Genomic DNA, 9,243 nt, shown 5'->3' with positions numbered 1-9,243 from the left:
ATTGTTTATCACTTACATATGGATGTCATCCTCCTGCATATTGCTTCTGCTTCACAAGTGTCTCTCTTTTGGCTTTTGTTAATTGCTTGCCACACAAATAGCTTTTTTCCATTTGTTGCTGTAACAGCTGAGATATCCTCTTCCTAATAGAAATCTCTTCATTAACTCCTATATGTACTTTGTAATTAGTCATTAAGAAATTTATTAGCTGACTGTCCTTTTTTCTTTCTTGAGCTTCAAGCATATTCTAAACCAGTGGGTTTGCATAGAATTATTCTTGTTACGTTAAAAACTGGTATAGATAATCAAGCATTTTGTTTGTTGTAGATATCAGAAATCTTGGAATTATTGTTGCTCTTTAATTTTAATGTCTTCTCGAATGCTGATCTTATCATAATCTTTCACTTTAAATACATCACTGTTTTCTTTTAAAAGTCAGTTACTACAGGACTCCAAACAAGCTTTAATGTAGCTGAAGATGGTCTTCTCAATCTTAGAATAAATCTTGACTGAATTTTAAAAATAATATTAATTTCATGAAATAAGTTGATAAAAATACATGTGCAGAATAGTATTTATTTTCTTACTTTTATTTTCTTCTACAGAGAATACAAAAACAATGACTTCTATTTATTTGTAGTACAGATCATGAAACAACTAAGATATTTGGGAAGGAGGTATGTTAATGATGTGTATGCATTCCTCTTGGTTATCTGAATCCCCGGAGATGAAATAAATTAGAGAAATAAATGGACAGAGTTAGGAAATATGGCATGTACGCTGTGTGTTTGCTGCATTGTGTAGGGACAAACAGACCTCAGCTGGCATACTGCACTGCTGTCCATAGCTCTTTTCTTTCTGCTTTGTCCTTTATTACTCCTCTGGCAAATGTGGAAATTCTGATACCTGCTAATCAAAAGATTGATAGTAATCTCATTCTTTGCCCTTGGTTCTCTGATAGCTGTGGTCTGCTTTATTTGTATTTTGGTAATGTTCTCTAAAATTCATTTTTATATCACAATTATATTTCGAAGATGGCCTGGCAATTGAAAAATGTGCTCAAACATTCTATAATCTTGTTAATATTGAGTTAAACTGCTGCATATGGTGTTTTCAAGATGGGCCAAACAGAACTAGATGTTTTAGCCAAGTATTCATTCTATTTTGGGCCACAAGCATCATATCAGATTGAGACCTTCTGAAACAAGTCAGAGTTCAAGAGTTATTAACATAATGAAGCTTAAAAAAGATTATACTTTTCTTTTTTCTTAACCTGAACAAGCCTATGCAAATGCCACACAAATTGAAAGTGAATATCCATTCATATATATGTATGATTACCTATCCACCTCTAACTAAAGAATTTATCGTACTCAGCCATCCCCCAGTTTCTCATCACTGTCTTTTCCTTCTACATCTCAGGTCCAAGAGCTGAAGCACTTGTATGTCTCCATAACCCATTTAAGTCAAAATGAGCTACCCAAACTCTACTATTTCAATCATTTAATCTGGCTTATTATTTTATCAGAATGATTAGGGAATGTTCTCACAATCACCCAAGACTGTGCTTTATGAAACAAAATCTTTAGTCAATATTTGCTTAATTTAGCCATTTTTTTCATCTTTTACTTCCTGTTCCCATTTTTGCACTGTGGAGTGCTCCTAGATGTGGTGGCACCACTGCTTGTGACACCCTGGGAAGCATAAAGAGGATTTAATCAAATTAAAATATATAGAAAGCTTCCCTAGTTCTAAAAAGTAGTTGTGTAATGTGTGTGGCTCACAAAGGGCTGACAAGAGTCAGTACCAAGCAATGGTGCAATGGAAAGAGAAAAGGAAAAGAAGAAGGAGATGAAGGAGAAGGAGGAGGAGGAGAATGTAGAGGAGGAAGAGAAGAGAAGGAGAGGTGAGGAGAGTAGAGCAGAACGAGAACAGAGGAGAGAGACAGCAGAGTGAGCGCAGAACCGAGGAATGCATTCACACGTCACCTGTGTAAATAAAAGTATTGCACATCAGACTATAAGTGACACAAAGTTTAAGAGAAAAAAGAGTTTTAGAGAAAAAGTTATGTGTAACTAGAGTATCTCCCTCAGCTAGTGAATAAAGTAACCTTTCTAACCAGTGTATAGTAAATGAAAAGAATGTATTATCAAACCCTGATAATGTATCATCAAATACAGGTGCAAAACCCTGTGTAAAGTAAATGTTAAGCTTAAGTAATTGAATTTCATATTTGTACTGTGAAACTCATGCTGAGCAGCGTAGTATGAATGATATATTTTATTATCAAATTTACCTTTCATGGTTGCTGACATGTTTTGATGTTTAATAGTAAACAAAGGACTGTTTTTCTCACAGACTGAAGAAGGAACCTTCCTAGAACAAAGTTCTAAACTGAGTTCTACACCAGAGTTTCTATTGTGTCTGTTTTCCATTGTTTTCTCCATAGAGGCTGCATTTTCACTTATTTCAGAGAGTTTTCCCTCAGCTTCCTGTTGTGCATTGAAAGAAGTAGCGAATCAATTTTTTCTTCTCATCTCTGATTGGATGATTTCCACAGTTAATCACAAATTGCAAATATACACGTTGCCACTATTGGATTAATATGATAGGATAAGGATTTCAGGGGGCAAAAGGATGGCGCAGCAGTTATTATGCTGTGCTAAGATTCACAAACATGCTGTTCACATCCTCAGTGCATCTCTGGATTCCTTGTGTGGCCTTGGGTCTTGGTTGTCCAATTTTTCTAATTAGTTTTGAAGGTGTTTTACAGATGTTTGGCACTAAGAACTATAGTCAAAAAATGCTGTGTGATGCACAGCATTTAGGTAGGTTTAATTACTTAATGTCAAATTCATCCTACTTAACTTGAAGTACTGAACTGATGTGTCTAAATGTCCATACTATTGGTGCTACACTTTATATAAAAACGGATTGGTGTGAAAAATCAAATCTTAGGTGGTATGACTGCTGCTGAGAGATGCCCATTTTTCTGTCTATTACAGCTATAGTAGAAGTCTAGGGTGAATGATGTCTCATTTTGGGCAATAGCTGAAGTGAAATAATCTTCATTTTGAGATCCTCAGTCTAGACATTGTCCGAAGTGCCCCATATGTATGAAATGAGAAGGAAATAGACTCTCAGACTAACCTTTGTTTTTGATATATACTGGGATAGCTTAGCTGGACATGCAGAAACAACAAAGGTACTTGTGTGTAGAGATAGGCATTGTTTCATTATATCTGAAAGAAGATAGATTTTCAGACTCTGAATTCATATATGTACCTAACAAGTTTCCTATTAGATGATTTAAGTTTCCCAATATCATGTGCTAGGGTGACTTGCTGTTGAGAACTACATTTCCGAAGCCCAGACTAAGAAAAATAAAATAATTCTTTTGATGTTCTAGGTCTTCTGGACACCTAACTCTACATAACTCCATTTTCAAAATGCTCTGCCTAGCTTTTAGGCAGTACAGCACTGAACACTGAAATATCGAAGTTTTATTTAAGCCTACCCTTTAGGGTATGACTGGATATATGACTAGTATTTTGTACGCCAATGTAGCAAGAGCACAAATGCTACAGAGACAGCGCTTTTCTTTAGTGTAGCAAGATGCCTTTTTTAAAGAGTATCCGTAAGTTCATCTCAGTCTTTCTCCTTTATACTGTCTTACTGGATTATCTATTTCTCTTTTCCTATTGCTCCCATGACTCATTCTTTTTCTGTCCAGTACCTCAAAATACATCTTTCTTCTGTAGAATTCCCTCCCAAATGCTCATAGCTTCCCCCCACACACCCTTTAATCTAGATACAGGCTGCTAATCCTCTGCTGAGAAGAGCATATCTGAAGGAAAAAAAAAAAAAAAAAAAAAAGTAGTAAGGAATAAATGATAGACTCTGGTCCATTTCTTTTTGACTAATGTCTCATTAACTGTTGTGTGTGATATTTGATGTCTTTTCTTGAAACCCTTTTACTAACTTCTTGCATATACCTCCAACACCACATTTCCATGGTCTCAAAAATAGAATATTTTAAAACAACTCTGTAACTCTTTTACATGCTATTCTATTTCCCAATCAGTATTTATTTTAATTAATCTTAATATATTTAAATAAAATACAGTTAGGCTATGTTTTTAAGGAAGCGAACAATAATTACGTGTTTTATTATGTAATTCTTCATAACCATTTATCTTAACATTACAACTGGTAGGATTTATATTCAATTCATATTCATGGTCAGATATCTGAACACAGGTTTCTAGGTGTCTGTGACTTGAGTATCTAAAGGACTGAGATTCTATTTTAATCAAAGAAAATCAAGTCAGCATCATCAGCAGAGTCAAGAGAGCTCTTCTGCTTACTCAAAATACATGGTTACTTATGGGATAAATGATTAGATGGTTAAAGGCTGGATTTTAGCTTGCCTAAAGAAAGACTATGGTAATTTGAGATGCCCAAGTAAGTGCACAGAGCTGGAAAATAGGACAAAGGAATGACAGATGAATCAGAGATTTTTACCTTCTGGAAAAAGAGTCCTATATCAGATCAAACGTCTTAGAATACCACAAAAGCCAATAAATGCTTATATATGAAGAATTAAATTGAACCCTTACTTCCACCGCTTGTATTGAACACGTGTATGCACTTGTGTGTGCACGTGGCAGAGACAGTGGCAAAAAGAAAGTCTATGTAATCAAATGCATATAGATAAACTTACAAAGAAAGTATTACAGTTAACACTTCAGAACCCATTTTTCTTATTCTTTTAAAACTCATTTTTGATGCTATTATTAAAAAATGATATACTTTAACATATGTAAAGTGAATGTTTTTCTCACTGCAAAATATTTTTGTGCAGCACTGTGCATTTTGGCTTTTGATAATTACATATGCTGTATTCCCTTAGATGCTTTTTCTCTGCCTGTACATTATGTAATTTTATCTGCGAAAAAGAACAAGATATTTGTCTCAGAATAAATGTAGCTTAATGTAAATTCAATATCTTAATCCTTTTTAAATCTGTTATTGTCAGATAATTTCAGAGTCAAAAATAGATTATCTATAAAATGTCTCTAGCTACCTCTAAAGACGTGTAGACAATTATATGGGATTTAAGTTTGAAGCATAAATCCAGACATTGTATCTTCTGCACCCATTATGTAAAGCGATATTATTTTTTTTTTGAGAGGTAAAGATTAGATTTAGAAAAAGGACTTTTTTGTGGAAAACAAGGTGCATGACCTGCACAAAGTTTAGCATAGCTGTTCAGTAAAACTGATCCTTTGGCAAAATAAATGACAGTTTTGCTACTGATCTTAAGGACAGCAGGAATCAGGTAAAAATTCTTAATGTTAGAGCTTTAGTTAAACATATGGTGATGGGACGTAAACAGAAGACAAAACAACAGTGCTTTCTTTTGCCAGAATGAAAGAAAATGAACAAGGGCATCTGTTATGGGACAAACCTTTAAATATATACACGTCTTCCTGAAAGGTAGTCCTAGTATTTTGCCAATAGAAATAAAAATATCAGAGACATTTTACTTTGCTGATCTGAAGGTTATGTATATCAATCAAGGTATTTCTTCAGGAGGCCGTAGATAGAATTACATTAGCAAAGTAATTTGATCCTGAGTTATGTTTTTTGTGTCATATGTAGGGAATATGTGTACACCAGCAAAAACTGAAATATATACAAAAAACCCAGCTTGATATATATAAAAAAAACTTCTATAGATATTATTTATAGCTGAGAGTTTTAAATACATGACAGGAACATGAGGTTTCAAGCTTTCTTTAACTATTTGTTGTGGCAGCCATGGAGACACCAACAGTATTTTTTTCATTGTTGCCAAAATTCATTCTGTTAAGAAAAGACTGAATATTATGGAAGATAGTATCATAAAATGTATTTCCATATATCTTTCATATAGAAGATTCATTATTAAGATAAATTAATTAATGATGACAGAAAACATAAAACCAGAAATGATAGATCAAAAAAGATATATATGATCTACATGATAGATTATTTAAATCCTATTATGTGCCAAAACATAGTTTTACAAATCTTTGAAACCCACAACCATGGTCTTCCAGGGTATCTGATTTTAATAATAGCCAAAGACTTTACATTGTGAAAGGATATACAAAGCAAAGTGAGACTGAATCATTCAAATTCGTTTTGGGCTGTCCTATAGTTCAGTTCTTACTGTCTAAGAAGTAGATTTACTATCTATTTATTTATTTATTTTCCTGTTGTATTACAACATCTTTTACATTACATTGCAACAATTTTGGATCAAGTTAACATGTGCAGGGCTATACAAAAGACAACTAACTAGAACTGCTTCCAGTAAGATCCGATAAAAAGTATCCAGAATTGCAATCTCTGTCAGAGTCTTTAATATTTCAAGGAACTAATTCTGCAGGAGCTTTTACTGAATTTCGCATGAGCTACATCCTTCCTCTTATTTCTTTCTGTATGTCTTAGATTGTCACTGCAACACTTCCTTAAAGGCCTTTGGTGGTGTGCATTGTATAGTTGTAAGCACATTTTACTTTGGTGGACATCTTGAGAAGTTTTTTGGGGTCATTCTCACTTTTTTTTTACAACAATGGAATGAGAACTAAGTAAGAGGTGCTGTGTGTTGTCACAGTCCTTATGTACGTCTACTCTGCTAAATGCATGAGATCTTTCATAAATATATAAGAATAATTCATATTGTTCCTGGCCGAATGGCACAGAAAGGTTTGCATCTCCTCAGGTCAGGGAGATCCCTTCCCATTTGAGAAATATATGTTATGTGCTTAACACCTGACCCTCATTTTTCTCATGCCCCAGATAGGATAATTGTTTTATTCTAAAGGGTTTAGAAATATTATGAGGGCTATGTACTCTGCAATACAATTAAATAGTGTTTTTAGACTGTGAAAATGAGGATTTATGTTTCATTCCCTAATATTTCACTCCCCAGACTTGCTCCCGAGGGCATGTGGGAATTCTGGGGAATGCAAGGGCTGCTGGGACAGTGAGGGAGGACTATGTTAAATGGAGAAAATCTGTGACAGTCTTCTCTATACAGTAGTTTGGGAACCAGAATTTGTCTCTAAGGGAGCTGAGTAGAGTGGCTAAAAATATAACTAAGAAGATACCTAACAGATCAGGATGATGTGGGGTCCTGCACTCAAACTGACCTTGCTCTTTTATTTAGTGATGTAAATCTACTCAAGTATCTATTTACAATAGTTTGGTAGTAAACAGTCTTTGAATTTTAACATTAAGCTTTAATGAAGAAAAAAATAAGAGAGAGAAAACTAGAGACTAGTACACAAAAATTAAGAGATAGAAAATTAGAGACTTGTACACAAAAAGTTAACAGCATTCTAAAAAAATCTAATAGTGATGTCTGAAATAAGAATTACTGAAAAGTTTGAACAAGGTAAATAGGGAGTTTAGTAGAATACTTTATATGTAAGTATAGTATAAAAGTATAAAAGAAGCTTCACGGAGTGACTTCAGCACTCCCTTAACAAACAATATAAGCATGAACATGGCAGGAAATACTTACTTCTCATAATGTAAAATGCAAGAATTCTGGACTTAAACATTTGTCTAATATTTTCAGAAAAGAAAACTCAAAGCAAATTCAAATCAGTGTTTAAGGAAGTTAGAGAAATATAAAATCTTGTACTGGATTTCAAAGGTGTTGAACCTGTCCGTGTAAACATAGTCTTAGCCACTCTGGATACTATGGTCTGTGAATGTTGTTGGCAAAGAAGAAAGCCAATGTCACTCCAGACTTCCAAAAAGGGCAAGAAGGAGGATCAGGCATCTCTAGGCCAGTCAGCCTCACCTCCATCCCTGGAAAGGTGATGGAACAGCTCATTCTGGATGTCATCTCCAAGCATATGGAGGAAAAGAAGGTGATCAGGAGTAGCCAGTATGGATTCACCAAGGGGAAATCATACTTAACCAATCTGATAGCCTTCTAGGATGGCATGACTGGCTGGGTAGATGAGGGGAGAGCAGTGGACATTGTGTACCTTGACTTCAGCAAGGCTTTTGACACTGTCTCCCATAACTTCCTCCTAGAGAAGCTCAGGAAGTGTGCGTTAGGTGAGTGGACAGTGAGGTGGATTGAGAACTGGCTGAAAGGCAGAGACCAAAGGGTCGTCATCAGTGGTGTGGAGTCTAGTTGGAGGCCTGTGGCTCGTGGCTTCCTCCAGGGCTCAGGACTGGGTCCTGTCCTGTTCAACTTCTTCATCAATGACCTGGATGAGGAGACAGAGTGCTTCCTCAGCAAGTTTGCTGATGATACCAAGCTGGGAGAAGTGGCTGACACACCTGAGGGCTGTGCTGCCCTTCAGAGAGACCTGGACAGGCTGGAGAGCTGAGCAGAGAGAAACCTCCTGAGGTTCAACAAGGGCAAGTGCAGAGTCCTGAACCTAGCGAAAAATAACCCCATACACCCGGACAGCCTGTGGGCTGACCTTCTAGAGAGCAGCTCTGCAGAGAAGGACCTGGGAGTGCTGGTGGACAGCAAGCTGACCCTGAGCCAGCAATGTGTGCTCGTGGCCAGGAAGACCAGTAGTCTCCTGGGGTGCATTAGGAAGAGTGTTGCCAGGAGGTGGAGGGAGGTGATGCTGCCTCTCTCCTCAGCCCTGAGGAGGCCTCATCTCGAGTACTGCATCTAGTTCTGGGCTCCCCCGTCCAAGAGAGACATGAAGTTACTGGAGAGAGTCCAGCGTAGAGCTACAAAGATGATCAGAGGGCTGGAGCACCTGCCCTATGAGGAACGGCTGCGAGAGCTGGGCCTGTTCAGCCTGGGGAAGAGAAGACTGAGGGGGGATCTTATCAATGTGAATAAATACCTGGAGGGAGGGTGTCAAGGGGACAAACTCTTTTCAGTTGTCCCGTGTGGCAGGACAAGAGGCAATGGGCAGAAATTGAAGCACAGGAAGTTCGGCCTGACTGTGAGGGGGGATTTCTTCCCTGTGAGAGTGACAGAGCCCTGGCACAGGTTGCCCAGAGAGGTTGTGGAGTCTCCTTCTCTGGAGATCTTCAAGGCCCGCCTGGATGCAACCCTGTCTACCATGCTCTAGGTGACCTTGCTGAGCAGGGAGATTGGACTAGGTGATCTCCAGAGGTTCCTTCCAACCTTACTGATTCTGTGATTCTATGTCCTACGAACTTTCCTAAAGGCATACTAAATGGCTGTAGATAAGCTTCACTGAG

This window comes from Rhea pennata, chromosome 1, assembly GCF_028389875.1.
Source record: "Rhea pennata isolate bPtePen1 chromosome 1, bPtePen1.pri, whole genome shotgun sequence".
Taxonomy (NCBI): domain Eukaryota; kingdom Metazoa; phylum Chordata; class Aves; order Rheiformes; family Rheidae; genus Rhea; species Rhea pennata.
This window is presented reverse-complemented; position numbering follows the sequence as displayed.